Source organism: Tenrec ecaudatus, chromosome 6, assembly GCF_050624435.1.
Source record: "Tenrec ecaudatus isolate mTenEca1 chromosome 6, mTenEca1.hap1, whole genome shotgun sequence".
NCBI lineage: Eukaryota > Metazoa > Chordata > Mammalia > Afrosoricida > Tenrecidae > Tenrec > Tenrec ecaudatus.
The window spans coordinates 33,935,660-33,956,149 of NC_134535.1; positions in this window are offsets into that span (position 1 = coordinate 33,935,660).

Consider the following 20,490-nt stretch of genomic DNA (forward strand, 5'->3'; position numbering starts at 1 on the left):
TCTGGACTGCTGCATATAGCTTATGTAGTTACCCCCAAGCCCCCAAGCTACTACTGTCAAGTCATAGCCTCCCACAGCACAACTTGTACACAACTGCCCCATAGGGTTTCCAAGTCTGAAATCTATAGAAACAAGACTGCCACATCTTTGCCCCTCAGAGCAGCTGGTAGGGTTGAGCCCCTGACGTTTTGGTTAGCAGCTGAACCCTTAGCCACTGCATCAGCAGGGCTCCTCTTTTGGTTACCCCCCAACCAAAACTAAACCAAGTTCACTGCCATCAAGTCCATGCTGACTCACAGTGATCCTTTGGTAGAACTGTCCCTGCGAGTTTCCAAAACTAACCCTTTGCAGGAGGAGAAAACCCCATCTTTCTCCACCAGCAGCTGGTGGTTTCAAACTGCTGACTTTGCAGTTAGCAGCCCAATACATAACCACGACACCCGCCACCCCCCCCCGGGGGGGGTGTTCCTCCTTGTTACCCCGAGGGCCTCACAAATGCTAGGTTAATAATGAGCAAGTGATTTAAGGAATAGCTTCACAATGGGAAAGTTTATCAAGTCTCTACAGAGATTTTTATGTGTGAATTGGGGGTAGGTTGACAGAACAAACCAGTTTCCCAGTCCACAGCTCATACACATTTTGATTGATGCCACTGATTTCGGTCCCCATAAAGTGATTCACTTCTCTCATTTCCCTCCCGTCTTTCCCATCTCTCTGCCTCCCTCTTTCCTAAGCTGTCTGCATTTTGTCCTTGGGTAAATGCTGCCCTTTGATCTCGAATGGTTGGTTATTCTAAGGAGCGTGTACCCCTGGAGGATGATTGTTCCCTTACAGACCAGTCTGCTGTTTTCCTGAATGTGAGTCCATGGTGGTATTGTCAGTATGGGTTGGACTGCTGACTGCCAGGTTGGTGGTTCGAAACCATTAGCCACTCCTCGGGAGAAAAATGATGCTATCTGCTCCCAGAAAGATTTAGAGTGTTGAAAACCCTGTATAGATAGGAATGAATCAGAATGGACTTGATGGCAATGAGTATTGTTTGGTTGAAAATTGAGCCTGGGGGGTGGGGTGAACTCAGTTCCAGAACTGAAAGGTTTAAGAAGCCATCGTCTCTGGTGTTACACCAGTCCCTATTGGACCCATCTTCTTTATCTAGGACCTTTTCATGTGATCCCTTTCAGAGCAGTTGGTAGTGGTAGCTGGGCGCTGCAATAAAGGACAATGGAAGTGGATCTATCTGACCTCCTCTGGCTTCCCTATTGCCACGAGACAAGAGTCAGATATGTCTCCGTCCTTTGTTACCTGCTGTGACACCAACCATTCTTCCCATGCCACTCTGCATCTGTACTGGGTTCCATAACTCCTTGTAATGGCCACACAGAACTCACAGACAATACTCACAACCAGGGGGTTTCCTTAGGGAAGTTAATAGGTTACCACAAGTCAGGATCAGCAAACAGTAAGGATTCAGTCATTGATCTCAGGCAGCAGCCAAGTCTCTCTCTGGTCTTCAGTCTCAGTCATGTGGTCCCTTGGAAGGCATCATACTTGTCACTCTGTCCCACAGTTCCATAGTCTGAGGCCAGATGAGGGGAGTGTACCCCATAGCCTTGGTTCTAGGGCCCTGAGTCTCCCTGCCAGTCTCAGTGCATCAGCCTCCACCATCTAGTACTTCTGGTTTCAGGGTAATGGAGGCTGAGGCCCATGTGGTTCATTGGTTAATTAAGCTGATCATTTCCACGCATCTTTTCTCATTCCTGTGCTCCAGATATTGGCCCATAGTTGCACCTTAAATGGCTACACATTAGTTTTTTGTTTGTTTTTTAAATAATTTTATTAGGGGCACATACAACTCTTATCACAATCCATACATACATCAGTTGTGTAAAGCACATTTGTACATTCATTGCCCTCATCATTCTCAAAACATTTGTTCTCCACTTAAGCCCCTGGTATCAGTTCCTCATTTCCCCCCTCCTTCCCTGCCCCTCTCCCTCATGAACCTTTGATAATTTATAAATTATTATTTTGTCATATCTTACACGGTCTGATGTCTCCCTTTACCCACTTTTCTGTTGTCTGTCCCTCAGGGAGGAGGTTATATGTAGATCCTTGTAATCGGTTCCCCCTTCCCACCCGACCCTCCCTCCACCCTCCTGTTATCGCCACTCACACCACTGGTCCTGAAGGGATCAACCTCCCTGGATTCCCAGTGTTTCCAGTTCCTATCTGTACCAGTGTACATCCTCTGGTCTAGCCAGACTTATGAGGTAGAATTGGGATCATGATAGTGGGGGGAGGGGGTTGGAAGCATTTAGGAACTAGAGGAAAGTTGCACATTAGCTTTTAAGACCCCTGTCTCCTCACCAAAGTTGACTGCGGAACAGTCTTTGTGATGCCAGTTGATTATGCAGCTCTCTAAGCTGAAACTTTCTTACAGAAGCCTCCTGAAATGTCACTATTTCCTTGTTAATAACATATTCCTTCCTAATGACTAATTACAGTGAGTATCCTCTTGTGTGCTTGTTGGTTATTTCTATATCCTCTTGGATGGCATGTCTAGTCAAGTCCCCTCCTTACCCCTTATTTGAAGAGGATGTTTGTCTTTTTGCTTTTACGTTGTAGGAGTTCTGTATACATTCTGAATCTTAAATCCTTATTACATAGTATATACTACTGTGAAGGAGCCCTGGTTGTGTGGTGGTTACGAGTTGAGCTGGGATCCTCGCGGTCAGCAGTTAGGAACAGTCAGCTCCTCTGGTTAAAGACTGGGCTTTCTACTCTCATAAACAGTTACAATCTCAGAAACCCTGAGTCGGCCTTGACTCGAGGGCAGTGAGTTGTTTGACCATTGTTGAGTTGATTCTGACTCATTGACCCTGTTGGACAGAGGAGATTTTTCAAAGATTCCCAAGACTTCTTTACAGAAACAGACTGCCTGGGCTTTCTCCCTCAAAGCTAATGAGCTATCTAGTGACTGTGGAACACTTAATCCACTGTGTCATCAGGCTCCTTTTTCAGACCTATAAGCCCACCCCAAATCCACCACAGGGACCCTATATAGAGTTTCTGTATAGTGTAAATATTTGTGGGAGCAGAAAGCCTTATTGGGCTCTTTTCCCACAGAGCAGCTGGTGGGTTTGAACCTCTTGTCCTTGCAGTTAATAGTCTAACCAGACACCAAATATTTTCTCTCACTTGGTCAGCTTCTTCACTTTGTTGATAAAATATTTTGATGAAAAAACTTTCTTTTGATGAAACTCAATTTATCTATTTTGTCTTTAGCTACTTAGACTTTTACTGCTAAAAACTAGGTCCTGGGTGGGAGGGGGAGGGAGGGGAAAAATGAGGAGCCGATACCAAGGGCTCAAGTAGAAAGCAAATGTTTTGAAAATGATGATGGCAACAAATGTACAAATGTGCTTGACACAATGGATGGATGTGTGAATTGTGATAAGAGTTGTAAGAGCCCCCAATAAAGTGATTAGAAAAAAAAGAATGACCTGACCAAGAAAAAGTAAATGAAGATTAATCAGACTATAAGCAGAATAGTATTTTGTATTCTCTTAAGGTTTTTTGAAACAAAGATTTTTTTCATATTTATTTGCCACTGCTTTGAGATGTTTTTAATAATTCCCTTAAGCTTACAATAAGAACAAAAAATACAGTTATTTTGTAACAGCAAAATGATAACTCAGATGAAAATTATCATGACCACATAAGTACAAATATGTTTGATATAATTGGTGTATAGATTGTTATGAGACCTGTAAGAGCCCCCAATAGGATGACTTATAAGAATTAAACAAACAAAAAACTAGATCCTGAAGCATTACTCCTTATGTTTTCTTCTGCGTTTTATAATCTTCATTCTTTTTAATATATATATTTAATTATTCATTGGGGGCTTATACAACACTTATCACAATCTATCCATCCATGTGTGAAGCACATTTGTACATACATATGTTGCCATCAACATTTTCAAAACATTTGTTTTCTGCCTATAGCCCCCTCCCAGGAGGATGGACAACAGAAAAGTGGGTAAAGGGAGACATTAGTCAGTGTAAGACATGAAAAAATAATAATTTATAAATTATCAAGGGTTCATGAGGGAGGGAGGGAAAAAAAAAAGCTTTGGCTTGCCCATTGCATCTTTAAGCGATGTTGTCCAAGGGCCTACTGTATTTAAATGAGAGAATGTTTTGCTATAAATAACCACCTCCTCCTGCTCTTTTAGCTTATTTATTTACCAGATTTTCTCAATTATTTGACAGAGAAAACAACAATAACAAAAAGTCAGTACATGGGGCCAGTGCCGACTCGCAGCAACCTTAGAGGACAGGTATAACCGCCCATGTCAGTTTCCTAGACTATAGCTGTTTACAGGAGTGGCAAACCCCAGCTTCCTCCCAATTGAGAGAGAAGGAGTATAAAAGGAAGTCAGCCCAGGAACGTCTCTTATTCTCAAATAAGAGCATAGAGAAGGGCTGAGATGTGATACTCGGTCCTAATGGTCCTAGGCCCATTCCTCGATGTGAGGGTGCACCCCATGGTTGAAGCACCCAGCTTGGTGTTGTTCAGCAGTCTCGTGTGGCTGAAATGAGCATAGTACTGCTTAAAGCTCAGCTCAGAGCCAGCCAGATCACAGTCAGAACAGACACACAGGCTGGTTTTCCTTTGTGGGCCAGTAAGGACTGGGCTACCTCAGCTGGTTCATCTGGGAATCAGAGTCCAGTTTCAGATGAATTTCTGTTTTCCCACTTACTACAGTTTGCCTTACGTAGCTCTTAACATGTACGGTGTAATTTCTGGTACTACTTCATATTTTTAGAGGGGAAACACTTCATATTTTTAGAGGGGAAAACAATTTAACATCGCGGGATAGGATACTTGGAAGCTCAAGTGTAGTCGAATATCTTAGAAGTTGAGCAGCAGCCCTGGTGGGGTAGTGGTCAGCAGTTTGAAACCATTAGCCACTCTGTTGGAGAAAGATCGGGCTTTCTACCCCCATGAAGAGTTACAGTCCCAGAAACCCACAGGGGGCAGTTCTACCCTGTCCTATAGGGTTGCTGTGAGTGGGCATCCACTCAATGGCAGTGAGTTTCATTTTGGAGTGTGATCTGAAGTCACTTTGGGTGGTCCAAATAGTTAAAGGTTCAGCTACCAGCTCAAAGATGGCCAGTTCCAACCCACCCAAGAGGCACGTGGGAAGACAGTTCTGAAGATCTGCTACCTAAAGGTCGTGACCTGCAAACACTGGTGGAGCAGCTCTAGCCCCCACCCTATGAGTTCTCCACACCTGGGAATGGACTCTGTGCCAACTGACCACAGTAGAGTCCTCTGGCCAGAACAGCACTGGCCACCTTCTCTGAAATCTAACTCACAATGTCACCATCGGGTGAATTCCTTCTCTCACTGTAAAACTGTGACAAGTGACAAATGACCCCTTCCATGTCTTCTCATGGTAATAGTAAACCAGTTGCCTAACTCATGGTGACCTCAGAATAGGAAGCAGAGTTTCCAGGGATCAATCTTCCAGAAGTAGATGGACAGATCTTTTTTTTTAGAGGTGCCTCTGGACCACCGACCTGTTGGTTAGCAGCTAACTGTGTTGTTTGCCCTGCCCAGGCACACTGAACCCTGGTGGGCTGCTAACCTCAACGTCAGCCCTTGGAACCCACCAGTCTCAATAGGACCAAGCAGTTTTTCTACTTCCCCAAAGAGCTACAGTCTTGAAAACCCAAAAAGGCAGTTCCACCTGTCCTGTAGGGCCCCACAGGGTCGCTGTGAGTTGGAATTAACTAGCTACAAAGAGCCTTTAACCATTTGGGTCACCCAAAGATGCTCACATCCTACTCTCTCAAGATATCCCGCTACATTTATCAAAGGAGGTGGAGCAAGCATGTACCCTATCACAGTGAGTTTGATCCTGGTTCACTAAGCCGGGAATGGAATCAAAGGGGTGATTCTACCACTGAGCTGGTGGGGAAGTGTTAGTCAAATGCCTCACTGCTCCACAGAGAGCTGGCGCTTCAACCTGACCAGCTGCTCTGCAGAAGATAGATGTGGCGGTGTGCTTCTGCAAAGATTGCAGCCTTGGCAACCCTGTGGGGCCGGCCTAGTCTGGCATGTACTGGGTCACTATGAGCCAGAAGGGACTTGAGAGCAACAGGCTTTACTGAGTATTAGCCATGGCTGGATGGCTGACATGGTCTTCTTGCAGTGATCCAACTCCTTTCGCTGTCCCCTTTTACAGGTGATGAACTAGGGGCAGGCTTCGCTTAGGGCGGCCATGTCCTCGACTCCTATGTTGCGTTACTGTGAGTTTGTCCTGCTGCTTCCCATACGTCTCATTATTCTTTTCTTTCGTCATCTTTTACCACCCGGCGCGCCAACTTCTTTCAAGGAAAGAGCTCCGTCGTTTAAGGTGGAGTACTGAGAGAAGCTCTCAGGAACAGGAAGCTGAACTGGAAGTCGATGGCATGTCATTTCATTTCAAGTGATTTATTTTTCTGCCGGACTAGAATGATGTAGAGAAGTATAAAAATGAAAAATCCTTGACTAATCAATCCAACCACATTTATTTGTAAAAGTGGCAAAGCAGACTTTTGACCTTGACTATTTGTATATTTCTCTTCTATCGAAGTGAAGCAATGCTTGTCAGACTTCTAACCCAGGTTCTATTCCTCAATCCCCATATATGGCAGAGCATTTTATTCCGTGAACACAGTGTTCATACAGAGTTTTCTGGCTAGTGAAGATGTTTACTTGGAAAGGCCATCCCTCCTTTATCATTCAGAGAAAGGTACACACCAAGTGGTTATCTCTTCATGAAAGCAATGACTTGACATTTTTCACCATCCCCAGACCCGCCTGTGAGCTCCTACTTCATTTGGAGGGTGTTGCTATTGCTCCATAACAAATCTACATTTTTCTTTGACCATGAAAGCTTGGGGGCTTGGGGGAGGATGTTTAACCTACAGAGGCATGTTAATCAATTGTAATGTCTTGACCTTGGTCCATTTCCACTTCAAATGAATAAAGTACCCAGCAATGAACAAGGATATTTACAGGACAATCAAGAATGTGAACACTGAATGTTTCAGAGTATCAATGGCTTGTTGATTTTGTGGAGTATGATGCAGATATTATATTTTAAAATCTTTTGGGGGCATACTAAAATATTCATAGTAGAAGTGATATGATGGCTGGCATTTGCTTCAAAATAACTCGAATTTGGCTGGGGGTGGGCTGTCAAGCAAATGTAAGTGGCAGAAACTAATTTGGCCATTAATTAATTACTGCATTGTTCAAGCTGGATTTACCAGGATTTGTGTCAATGAATAAGGAAGACTGAAGAATAATCAACCTATTTGAATTATGGTGCTGGGGAAGAATATTGTAAGTATCATGGACTTCCAAAAGGACAAACAAAAATGTTGGAAGAAATAGAGCAAGAATGCTCCTTTAAGGCCGTGATGGTGAGATTTTTGTCTCATGTGCTTTGGACGTGTTTTCAGGAGAGACCACTCCCTGCAGAAGGGCATCATGCCTGGTAAACTAGAGAGGTGGCAAAAAGAAGAACCTTTACAAGATGAAGTAACATAGTGGCTCAAACAAGAGCCATTGTAAGGCTGGCCGAGGCCTGAGTGGTGTTGCTTTCACTGGTATTGTGGTACAGTGAGTAGGAACCTGACAATAAACTAACTCTGTTGACAATCACATGTGAATTATATAATCTCATTACACTCTCTTCTCCAGACTTATCAGGAAAGGATAAAATTATTCAATGGGGATCTTCTCTATTTCATTTATTTTAAAACTAAACACACCTATGAAAGCTTCAAAGCCAGCAACGTCATGTCCTCATTTTAGATATCTGTTTCTAAATTGTCCATTCTAAGAATGTTGTGCTCTGGAGAGACTTGCGAGTTCTTAGATATGAACAATTTTTATTCCAATCAGAATTTTGAGCATCAAAAAAAAGAATTTTGAGTGTCTGCAATCATAAAGCAAAGTAAAATACATGGAAAACCCTCAAAATGGAGCGATTTTCAGTAGTTCACAGGCTCAGCATGTTCGTTTTCGTCTGGTAGGGCTCTGGTCATCTCAATCCTAGCCAACATTGCTAAGTCATACGGGCACCAGTCAGAAAATCTGCCCCTTAATTAGTCCCAATCTTCTGTGACTAGTTCATGCCCATAGACCCCATGTCTGAACAACTCTTTGAACTTCCAACCACTTAGCCCTTTCTCTTCTTTCTGGATCCCGTGGACCAGGTCAATAGGCATCAATGGTTCCTGGGTAGACACTAGGACACTAGGCTTCTAGCCAACCCTCAGGGAACTAGGCACTATGATGACCTTAGACATTGGCCTTACAGGCAACCTAGCATCCCCCAAGGGTCACACCAGAAGGATTCTGTGGCAGCCTGACTGAAGAAACGTGGCTCTACCTCAAAACTGTCTGTACCCTTGGACTGAAATACTCTGATGGGAGAGGAAGCTAAGGATGGCCAGTCCAAGACTGGGGAAATGACAATCATTAGACTTTTGGTGGGACCCCTGGCTTAGGGGGTGTCCAATGAAAGGGGACCCAGAACCACCATTTAGTTAGTACCTCAATGCTCCCCTTGCATTAATATGACTGATTTAAATTTGATAGGCATGGATCTGTGTGGGAAACAGAAAGGTTATCCCCCAGGCTGTCCCTCCGTAATCTATGCCAAACCTAAGATGATGCTTGCTAACACATGGTCAATGACTATATACTTGGAGGTATATCTTAAAGTTTATCTACCTGAGGATTATTAGTCATCTAGATCAGGGTGGGCCCACTCACTTCTGATAAGGATAGTGAAGGAGAGACCAAAGACAAGGTCAAGCAAATTCAAGGAAAATCAAGGTTAGGCAGCTATCTTTAGAATCTGCCCTTCTTGTCACATGTACTACTAGTGTCTCACCTTCCTATTGTGTGTACACCCCTAGCTCGTCCCCCTCCTGTTGCATGTTTGCCTATGTTACAACGGCTTCCTATTATGATGTAATTAGGGGGGCTTTGCATGTCCCCAAAGTGTATATAAGCCGGTGGAAATACATTCTCTGCATGGACCTGGCTGCTGAGATCATGGCTGTCCTGGAAGTTAGCATTCACATACTTTATCTTGTTTGATGTCTCCTTAATTTTACCCCTCAATGATACCACTTCCCCTTGGACCCATTCAATTGTGTGGGCTGGTACCCCACAGATCTGCACTTGAAAGAAATTATGCAGGGACATTTCCCCTGAATCATAGACATCCCCCTGTGGGTTTTGGAGAAAGTGTTTGCTGGAGTAGGGTAAGATTAATAGAGACCTGTTCTCTTACAAATCAAATGGGCAAGATCTGCAATGAGAAAACTTATAGCTAAGATAAAAGATACAGTTGAGGTGTAGCAATAGACACTCCTGAAGCAATAGACGTTTCAGGGTCAGGAACTTAGTTCAAGGCAGATTTATATACACTGCCTAGCCTGCATCTTCCCAGATCTGTGGGCCTACAAAAAACAATACATTTGCCAGCTATTACAGATAGGCGGGGAAGATAAAGTCAGGAACAGTGAGTAACATTTTGCAGACTACTGTGTTTCAGCGACTTTGCCAGGGAACTGAGGGAAAGTGTCCACTTTATCTCAGACTGAGGGTCAGATCAGCCAGTGCATCATCAGCGTCCCTAGGTGAGCCTTCAGGATTTCATATAGCCTTGAACCATGGAAGGTGGTGGTCTTCTCTCATTTGCCTAAGGAGCAAACATCTGTGCCCCCACAGAGTAGACAACTCCTTCTTTATATTTTGACTTAAAAGATTCTTTCTCTAGCAATTTCTAACTTCCCTTTTAACAAATCTAATTGTAAAGACTGTAGGGGGGGGTGTCTGCATGGATTAAGCCCTTCAGTGAATCCCATCTTATGATAATTGAGGGATGTGGATATCCTTGTTATAAGAGAGCATTGTCAAGTTCATTCTGGCAGATACAGTTAGGTTCAAATGTAATATTTTATTATTTGATCTCTCTACGGGCTCATTTAAAAATTGTTTCAGGTTTTTTTCAAGTGAACAGGAAATACTTGTGGATTATGTTCTGGTGAATCCTCTCTGACCATAGACCAGGGATGTGAATAGTCTTGCTATCATGCAAAGTGAATTGGCAAGTGGATTGTTGTAGATGCAGTTAGACTAAAATTTCACACCTTATCATTTGAGCTCCCTTATGATCCATTTAAAAAAATTTAAAGTTTGTTTTTAATTGAGGTTTTCATCGGTTTTACTTTATTATTGCTGTTAGTTTTAAGAAAAGTTTTTCTGTATATGCAATGCAGCATATGCAACTCTATAGAGACAGTAACTGCAAATTGGGGAGTATGGTAGCAGAGCTTTTTTGGCGGGGGATGGGAAGCTAATAATGATAGATATAAGAAAGAAGAAAATGTTCTAAAACTGATTGCGGTGGTGATGGTATGACTTTCTTGATATGATTTAAATACTAGATTATATGATATGTAAATTATATGCCAATAAAACTTATAAAAAAGACTATAGGGCATACAAGCTCTCTAACAATAATTTCTAATATTTCCATCACACATTATGTCTATAACAATGGGAAGGAGAGATCCACCTAATCCTAGTATAGACAGTTTAACAACTAATTCTAAACAAAATCCTTCTTAAAATACTCAAACTCAATCCACTGTTATCTCCTCCAGAGTATCTATTCCTATGCTTCCTGTGATAGCTACACAGGAATACTATCGGACTAGATAAGGAGTAGAGTATCTATTCCCATGCTTCCGGTCTTAGGCCTGTGTCAGAGTGTCACCAACAAGTCCTGGCCTCCCCACAGCCCTCTGTCTAAATAGACTAGATTTTGTCCTGGGCAACAAGCTGCACTTTAAGATCCTTTGCAGCCATTTCAGGTAAAAACAAGCAAAGGAAACTATGTAATGATCAAGATTTTCATGTCCCATCCTGCCTTTGGTACTTAATCTTACAAATTCACATGAGCCTGGGGCCATTACAAGGAGCTCCATTGCTGATGCCAGAATTGTGTTATCTTGATTCCCTTTCTCTGCCATCGAGTCAAGGCTGACTCATAGCTACTCCATGTGGGTTTTAAGACTGCAACTGTTTACAGGAGTAGAAAACCTAGCCTTTCCCCCCAGGAGCAGCTGGTGGTTTCGAACTTCAGGTTGCAGCCCATTGGATAACCCCTACATCACCAGGTTATCTTAATTATCTTAATTAGTATTCCCTATTTTACTAGGGTGTGTCTGACCCAGGCCATGGTATTTCCATTTGCTTCACATGCATGTGCAAATTGAACATTGAATAAGGAAGACCAGAGATGAATCCAAACATTGTGAACTGTGGTACAGGAGAAGAATATTGAAAGTACCATGGACTGCTAAGAGGACAAGCTGATCTGTCTTGGAAGAAGTATGGCCAGGTTTTCCTTAGAGGGAAAGAGGGCAAGATTTTGTCCAACTTTGGGCAGGAGAGACCAGTTTCTGGAGAAAGACCCCATACTTGGTCAAGTGCAGAGGCAGTGAAAAAGAGGAAGGCCCTGAAGGAGCTGGATTGCCCCAGTGGTTGCAGCAATCGGCTCAGGGATAGGAATGCTTGTGAGGCTGCTGCAGCGTTGGGCGGTGTTTCGTGTACAGGGTCCTATGGACAGAGTAGAACTGTCCCCCGCCACCCCATCCATGGGTTTCCAAGATGGCCACTCCATGGGAATAGAAAACCTCATTTTGCTTGCTTTAGCAGCCTGATGTATATGTGCCGTCAGGGCTCCTGGAACCAGGGCTAGTTGGTAAAGTCTAAAGAACACAGAGAAAGAGAAATAATAGTTTTGTTTTTTAAATCATTGGGGGCTTGTACAATTCTTATCACAATCCATACATACATCCATTGTGTCAAGAACATATCTACATTTGTTGCCATCATCATTCTCAAAATATTTGCCTTCTACTTGAGCCCTTAATATCTGCTGCTCATTTTCCCCAACTCTCCCCACTCCCCCTAGCTCATGAACCCTTCATAATTCATAAATTATTGTTATGTTGTCATATATTACACTGTCTGATGTCTCCCCCCGCCCCCCGCCTTCTTTGCTGTCCATCTCCCAGGGAGGATGCTATACGTAGATTCTTGTAATCAGTTCCCCCTTTCTACCCCGCCTTCTCTCCACCCTCCAGACATTGATTACTATCAGCAATTGATTGTTTGAAATCCTGCTTTAAAGAACGCGTTCCACTGAGAGTGTAAGGATTCGTGGCAAGTGTACCAGGCACCGACAAAAGCGCCATGGATGGACAAATGCTAGGCATGACCTCATCCCCTGTGCTATTGACTTGGATCTGATCCACAGCAACTGTGTGATACAGAGTAGAACTGCATTTCCAAAGACGTACGTTTTTATGGGCAGACTGCTACTTCTTTCTCCTGCAGAGTGACCAGTGGCTTTGAACTGTTGACACTTAGCAGCTGGATGCTTTAAACAACCCCCCAGGCTCCTCTTCCCAAAGACAAACTCAAAACCAAACTCACAGCTTTTGAGTCAATTCAGGCTCACAGCGACTTTATAGGACAGAATGGAGCTGCCCCTGTCAGTTTCCAAGACTATACATTTTTACAAGAGTAGAAAGCCTCATCTTTCTCCCTCGGGGTGGCTGGTTGTTTTGAACTGCTGGCCTTGCTGTTGACAGAGCAAGGTGTAACCTACTACACCCACCACCAGGGCTCCGGTTCACATGATAATGGACTGCATTTCCTTTTTCTTTTCCTAACTCCATGTCCTCATGCTACCATTCCGCTTCATCTTGTTTATTCATTCTTTTATTCAAGACTTCTCTCTTTCCCAAAGCCTTCCTAGAACTGGTTCAAACTTTTAAGTCAACACAGGCATAAGAAATATATTATTGCTGAGGAAATTTCAGGGTATTTCCTGCTTTTGTTCATAATTTCGTGATGCTAGATCTGTTTTGCTTGGACAAGGGAACCAAATGACTAAATTGTTTCCTAAATGTTTCTCTTACTTAGATCATGTTCATGTATTGCTACTGTCGAGAGCTTTACAAAGATGGAAATCCACATTGTTAGTAATAAAAACTCAAACTAAATGCCAATCTAGTAGAGGGATGGTTATATGACTTATTACAGTATATCAACTTCACAGTGTACTAGGAAGCTAGTAAAAAACAAAAACAGCAATGCATAAATAAAACCCTCAAACCAAATTCATTGTCATTGAGTCAATGCTGACTCATATGGCCCCTGTGCATTTCCAAGCCTGCAACTGTTTACAAGAGTAGAATTCATAACTAGCTTCTTAAAAAAAAACATTTACCATATATACTTGTGTATGGGGTTCGGCTTATACGCGGGTCAGTGGTACCCCAGCGAGGTGTAACATCTTGCGGTCCTCCCTCCCCCGAGATAATGGGACGAGCACCCGTAATCTCGCACGTGATTGCCGTTTCTCCACTGTTCATTCAAAGTCCCGTTAAAACTACAGGGCTTTGAATGTTTGTTTACTCCCATCTAACCAATCAGAGCTGTCCTATGACGTGTGTCTTTGAATAGCCTTTTTTTTAAGTTTCAAGTAATTTATTCGTGGTCCAATACCATTTCTTCAGGCTAGTGCCACCAAATCCTGAATTATGATCAAACGCAGAACTTTCCAAATGTCACCTTTGTGCACTGCATCCTTCTTTCAGCTTCTTGAAAAGTTTTGAAGTAGAGTAATGGATTGCTGCTCTTCAACCTGTTTCTTCCGTAATAATTTTTTCCATGACCTCATGAATCAGAAATAATTGTAGGTATGACAAAAGATTGTTGGGTCAACATCTACTTTCATACCAGGTGCTCCAGTGAATGGGCATCTTGGTGGAGCTGGCTCATTCATACCGGAACATAATAGAGCACTGAGTTTGCAGATCACAGAGCTCAGGGCTGGGAATAAGCCGTTTAAAGAATGTGTGTGAAGGATGTGGTATGAATGGATGTCATCTAGTCAAGCCTGACTAACAAAAGGAGGAAATCTCATGAAGACTGACAGAGAGTTAATAGCAAAATGGGTTCGAGATGCATGGGAAGACATTCCAGAAGACATGGACGGCGTGCCTTCCAGAAATGTAGTATTAGTAATGCTATGGATGGCAGTGAAGACTGTGCTTTGTATGAAAATGACAGCAGTGATGATGATGACGGCGATCTCAGTGAGGACAGCATCTCTGATGACCTCACACCAGCTGAAGCTCTGCATTGGGATACAGATGATGATGAGGAATCCAGTGTTGAAGGATGTTAACTCTTTACATTTTAGCTTGGTTGCTGATTGAGCTCAGGGAATAGTACTCTTAAGGTATCATTGTTGATACCTTGTTTTTATTGAACCTATTTTCCACTTACTGTGCTGGTTTACTAATGTTAAATGACTTGTCCTTTTATTTATGTTTTTTATTTAAATACATTACCCCATTGATGTCTCAATTTGTAGTAATTTTAATTTCATTTGTTTTGATTATTGAAACTCACTAATAGCTTCTGCATTTTCCACCCTAGGCTTATACTCGAGTCAATCAGTTTTTCTGGTTTCCCAGGTAATAATTAGGTACCTCAGGTTGGCTTATATTTGCGTATATACGGTACTTTTGAGTAGGACAAGCTAGAGGAACCCTGGTGGCGTAGTGAGTTTATTTATTGGGCTGCTAACTACACGGTTGAAATTCAAAACCACCTGCTCCCCAGGACGAAACATGCGGCTTTCTACTCCCATGACAATGTTACATTTTCAGAAAGCCATGGGGGCAGGTCTAAACTACCCTGTCTTATAGAGACACTATGGGTCAGAATTGACTCAATGACAGTGGGAACAAAATAGTTGTGGGTTAAAAAAATATGCCCCCCAACCAACAAAACACAGGGAATGGAACAAGAATGATAAAAAAATCGATGGGCAGGAGGACCCAGAATGCCTCGTGGGGTTTCAAGTGCAATGTAGCCAAGAGGAATTACTGAGAGCTGAATGAAGGTTGAACATGATAGTGGGACAGGAGGAAAGTAAAAGGAAATAGAGAAAAGATCCAGGAGGCAAAAGGCTTTTATAGAGGTATAAATATATATATGTAAAAATATATTAATATATAACGATAGGGATATAGGTCTATGTACATATATTTATATGTTAAGTATTAAGGTAGCAGATGGACACTGGGCCTGTACTCAAGTCCTCCCTGAACACAAGAACACTGTTCTAATACCCTGGTATTCTGTGATGCTCACCTTACCACCATGATTGCTGAAGTCAAATTTGGTACATAAACAAATGTGGTAAAGAAAGTTGATGGTGCCTGGCTATTAGACAATATAGTGTATGGGGTCTCAAAGGCTTGAAGTTAAACAAGTGGTCATCTAGCAGGGAAACAACAAAGCCCATGTGGAAGAAGCACACCAGCCTGTGTGATAACAAGGTGTTGACAGCATCAGGTATCAGAAGACCCAAAACAAACAATTATACTGATGTTAATGAGGGGGGTCAGAGTGGAGACCCAAAGACCATCTATAGACAATTGGACATCCCCTCACAGAAAGGTCACAAGGAAGGGACAAGCCAGCCAGGGTGCAGTATCTCATCGACAAAACACACAACATTCTTCGGGTTCTTTAATGCTTCCTCCCACCCCACTATCATGACCCCAATTCTACTTTACAAATCTGGCTAGACTGGAGCATGTACCCTGGTATACATAAGAACCCTCAACACACAGAATCCAGGACAGATAAACTCCTCAGGAACAGTAATGGGAGTATCGATAGCATGAGGGTAGAGAAGGGGGAGAAAGGGGAACTGAACACAATAATCGACATATTGGGGGACCCTCCACGCCAAGGGGGATGAACAACAGAAACATGGGTGAAGCGACACAGCGGACAGTGTAAGATATGAAAATAACAATGATTTATAATTTATCATGGGGTCCTGAGGGTGAGAGGATGGGAGAGGGAGAGGGGGTAAAGAAAAAAGAGGAGCTGATACCAAGGGCTCATGCAGAAAGAAAATATTTCAAAAATGATGATGGCAACATATGTACAAATGTGCTTAAGACAATGGATGTATGGATGGTTATAAGATCTGTAAGGGGAAAAAAGCTGTAAGAGCCCCAAATAAAAAGATTTATTAAAAAAACCCAAAAAACGACACCCCTTCCCTGTGAGCTTCAGAAGCCACTTGCTATGAATCAAAATTGACTTGATGGCGTGGAGAGGACAAAATAGGTAGTTAAAAGCCCACTCTCCTGTACTTGTCAGTGCTCCATTTTTCTAACAGATCCAGCAGATATCTGAAACAGCTTCCGTTTACAATAGAATAGATTCCTTGTGCTTAAAAAAAAAAATCCTGACATGAAGTCCAATACTCTCACTCTGCTTAATTAGAACAACAGTAAAACAACAGTAAAAAAGTCTTATTCTGGGAGGCCCTGGTGTGCGAGGAATGCATTCACTCCTTTCCACTCAAAGTCGAGCCAGGCGCACATCTCAGCCTGTCGGTGTGTGGTTACAAGGGAGTCAATCGAGCTTTCCGCTTCGCTCCGCTTCACCTCGCCCCTACAAGAAGCGAGACCCCCAAAGCTGTCTTTTTGCCCCTCCCTTCACCGTATCTTTCTTTCATGCCCAGCTTCCCCTTATTTCCCTATCCCTTCAGGCTTAAGTCAATGGATAGGAAGGGAGGGGGAAATTGTGTGTGTGTGCGACGTCGAGATAGGACAGATTCTTTTCCCGTCATTTCCATCAATGCGCGCAGGAGAGGGCCTTTCAGAGAGCTTCTGGGAAACAGTGTTTCACGTGGGTGAGCACCCACCTCTGCAGCCAGTGGCGCCTGTGACCCACTTGTGCGAGGGGAATGAATTACAAAGCACATAGGAGCATGTAATGATTTCTTACTTCCTTTGTTCTGCACGCCAACGATTTGTGGTAACAATTAAAATGACCTCATTGATATTTTGTGAAACTGATCAGGACCCCAAACCGCTTTTCTGCAGTTGGTTATTACAATAGCACATGCAGTGAAGGTTTTTATGGGGAAGGCTGGTTAAGGACCCAGGGCAGTGGATATTTGGAAGTATCCCTAAAATCTCCATCTGCTTCCCCAAGACACCCAGTGATCTAGAAAACCCAAATATATTGTGTGATGCAGACAATCTGTGTTCTCAGACTTGTCTGTAAGTGTTTGGGGAGGAAACATGTCTCCAGGAAACATTGCCTTTAGCCTGTATTTTGCAACGTACAGTTTGTGCAACTCCCAAACAAGTTTCTTCGATGTAACTAAGTCCCCCCAAACCATGCTCACTACCATGAGTCGATGCCAACTCAGCGACTCTATAGGACTGGGTAGAATTGTCCCTATGAGTTGTAACACTTGACAGGAGTAGAAAGCCCATCTTTCTCCCAAGGTTGTTGCAAAGTATGGACCTTGCAAACTGAAGCCCAACGCATAGCCGCTATATCACCAGGGCGCCTATGCACCCTAATGGGGAAGAAAAATTTTGATTTGTAAGCTGGAAAAGAAGAGCAATAACAGATGTATAGGTGTATTAGTCTGGGTACTTTAAAGAAACAAATCCACAGAAACTCATGTATAAGAGAGAGTTTTATATAAAGGTTAAGTGCACATCAAGAAAACATCCCAACCCAGTGCTGCCCCAGCTCACAAGTCCAGCATTAACCCATATGTCCAACACCAATCCACAAAGTCCTCCTCCATCTCACAAAACACACGTAATGATGCTGACTGCAGGAGGAAAGCTGAGTCAGTGAATGTGTAAGCATCTCAGCGCTGGCAGGAGTCTCCACATGGCTGCTCCAGCACCTAGGGCTTCATCGGGGTAGGTCCATGTGGCTTCTCTTTGGGGATATCTTGAGGGAAGTCAGCCATGCCCGCTGAAGCAGGGAACTGCTAAGGCAGCTGCACCCTGGTGGGACCATCACAAAGCAAGAGACCGAGAACTAGAAAGGTGAGGCTCACAGCCATTTATCCCTCCACACTTCAATTAATCTCACATATGTTTATCGGCCAGGTTGGCACAATAAACTTAACTACTTCAATAGGGGACTTCAAAGTTCATGGAAAAATAGAGTAAACAGTGAATGGAAATTTTCCACAAATATTTTGAAGGTTCCTTGTGTATTTGGGGTACAACTTTCCCTGTGGGTCTAGAAAGGCTGACAGAGGAGGTCTCAGCAGATGGGAGCTTATTAAGTTAGGTCAGGAAAGGAGGAGAAGGGCCTAGGCTAAGAGAAGATCCTGTTCTAAGGCATAGATAGATACTTGATAGAGAAATTTCAGGACAATGAAAGCTGTGAATTGTTATAAGAGCTGTAGGAGCCCCAGTGAAATGATAAAAAGTAATAATAATAATTTAAAAAGTCTATGGTGGGCCTGGCCCAAGGGAAAAACAAGAATATGAAAGCTGTTTTTGAACAAAAGGAGCCCTGGTGGCATTGAGGTTTTGAGCAGAGCTGCTAATCACAAGTTCAGCAGTTCAAAACCACAAGCTGCTCCACCAGAGAAAGATGAGGGTTTCATTCCCATGAAGAGTTACAGTATCAGAAACCCACAGAAGGCATTTCTCTCCTGTCCTAGAGGGTCCCTATGACTTAGAATGGACTCAATGGCAATGAGTTTGTTTAGTTGGTTGGTTGGTTGGTTTGAAGATAATAACTAAAGGCAATGCTAAAACATGCATCAGCTAATCATAGATTTACAAGTAGGCCCAGGAAACCTTATGTGGTAGTCACCTAATCTGGTGTCAATTTAAGGATTAATAGTGTTAAGGGTGGAATCTAGGCTGTCAATCTGGAAAAAGCCAATGAGACTTCTGTGTGGGTATAACCTTCCCTTGAGAATGCTGGGAAATCTGGTACTTCCTCCTTGGAGGTGGAAGACACTTCTGTCTCTGCTACTCCCTGGGAGACATTGCAGAAGACAAGTCACCTGGACGCAACAAGACCTCGGAAGCCGGAGAAGGCACAAAGAGGCCCCTGCCAGCACTGAGATGCTTACAACGCCACTGGACCCAAAGACTTTCTTCCCACTGGCTTGTGATCATCCTGCATTTGGCTTCATTGACTGTGTTTCCTGAGTCTGAGGAGGACTTTATAGATTGGTATCAGACATCTGGGCTAATATCAGACTTATGGCCTTGGACTGGACTGGGTTGGGATGTTTTCTCAATGTTCAGTTCCTCTTGAATATAAAACTCTTTCTTCAGTCATCTAAGATGCAACTGTTGGTTTTTCCCTGTCTGGAGCAAAGACAAGTGCAGAGGATGGAAGACACAGGGAAGCAATTAGTCCAAAGGACGAAGGGACCACATGAACCTCACTCAGCCTCTACCACCCAGAAATCAGTTAACTGCCCTGTACTATCTATCTCAACAGAGAGTAGGAGAAGAGTGGAACAAACGCAACATCATAAAAAGACGAGGCTGATGGGTATGACAGAGAGTAATTGAACACCACGACTATGGGCCTTGGTTACTCTTTAAGCCCGGAACTGAATTCCCCCTGTGGCTCTACTTTCCACCAGATAGGCTGACAGGGTGAACAATATGTAACACCAGGGAGGTACACAGTCCTTAGAAAAATGAACCATAGGAGAACAACAGGGCATCGTTTGTCCAGGAATAAAGGTTGGAAGCCAGAAATTAATAGAGAAGAAGGATGGTATGCACAGGAAGTGGGAAGAGTGCTCTTACCTTGTGGGGCTGACAAGAAATGTCACGAAACAAAATCTGTATGAATTGTTGAATGGAAAACCAATGTGCTCTGTAAATGTTCACCAAATCACAATAAAACATTTTTAAATTAAAAAAAACCTTTCTTATACACTTATGTGTCTCTATAAATTTGTTTCCCTAGTCTACCCGGACTAACACACCTTATTTCATCTACCCTACAGCCCCAGCATTTCTCCTTAGGACTCCTTTTTTCCCCCAAACTCAAGAACATTGAAAAGGAGCATGGCTTGAGTATCTCCACGATTGCCCAAACTATGAAAGTGCAGAAAAGTTCAGAGAAGGGGGTCCAAGGCTGGAAATACTGCCTGTCTTCAGAAGTGAATAGACCTAGATGGAGGACATGTTGAGAAACCATAGTTTCACATTTGAATGTAGTTGTTGTTAGTTGCTATTGAATTGGTTCTGACTCATAGCAACCCTATGAATGAATGAAACACTGCCCAGTCCTGTCCCATCCTCACAATTGATCTTATGTTTAAGCCCATTGTTGCAACCACTGTGTCAATCCATCTTGTCTAGGGCCTTTCTCTTTTTCATTGTCTCTTTATTTAGTATACACAATGTCCTCCATGGAGTGGTCTCTCCTGACAACATGCCCAATGTGCATAAGTCTCCCTATCCTTGCCTCTAAGGAGCACTCTGTCCGTATGTT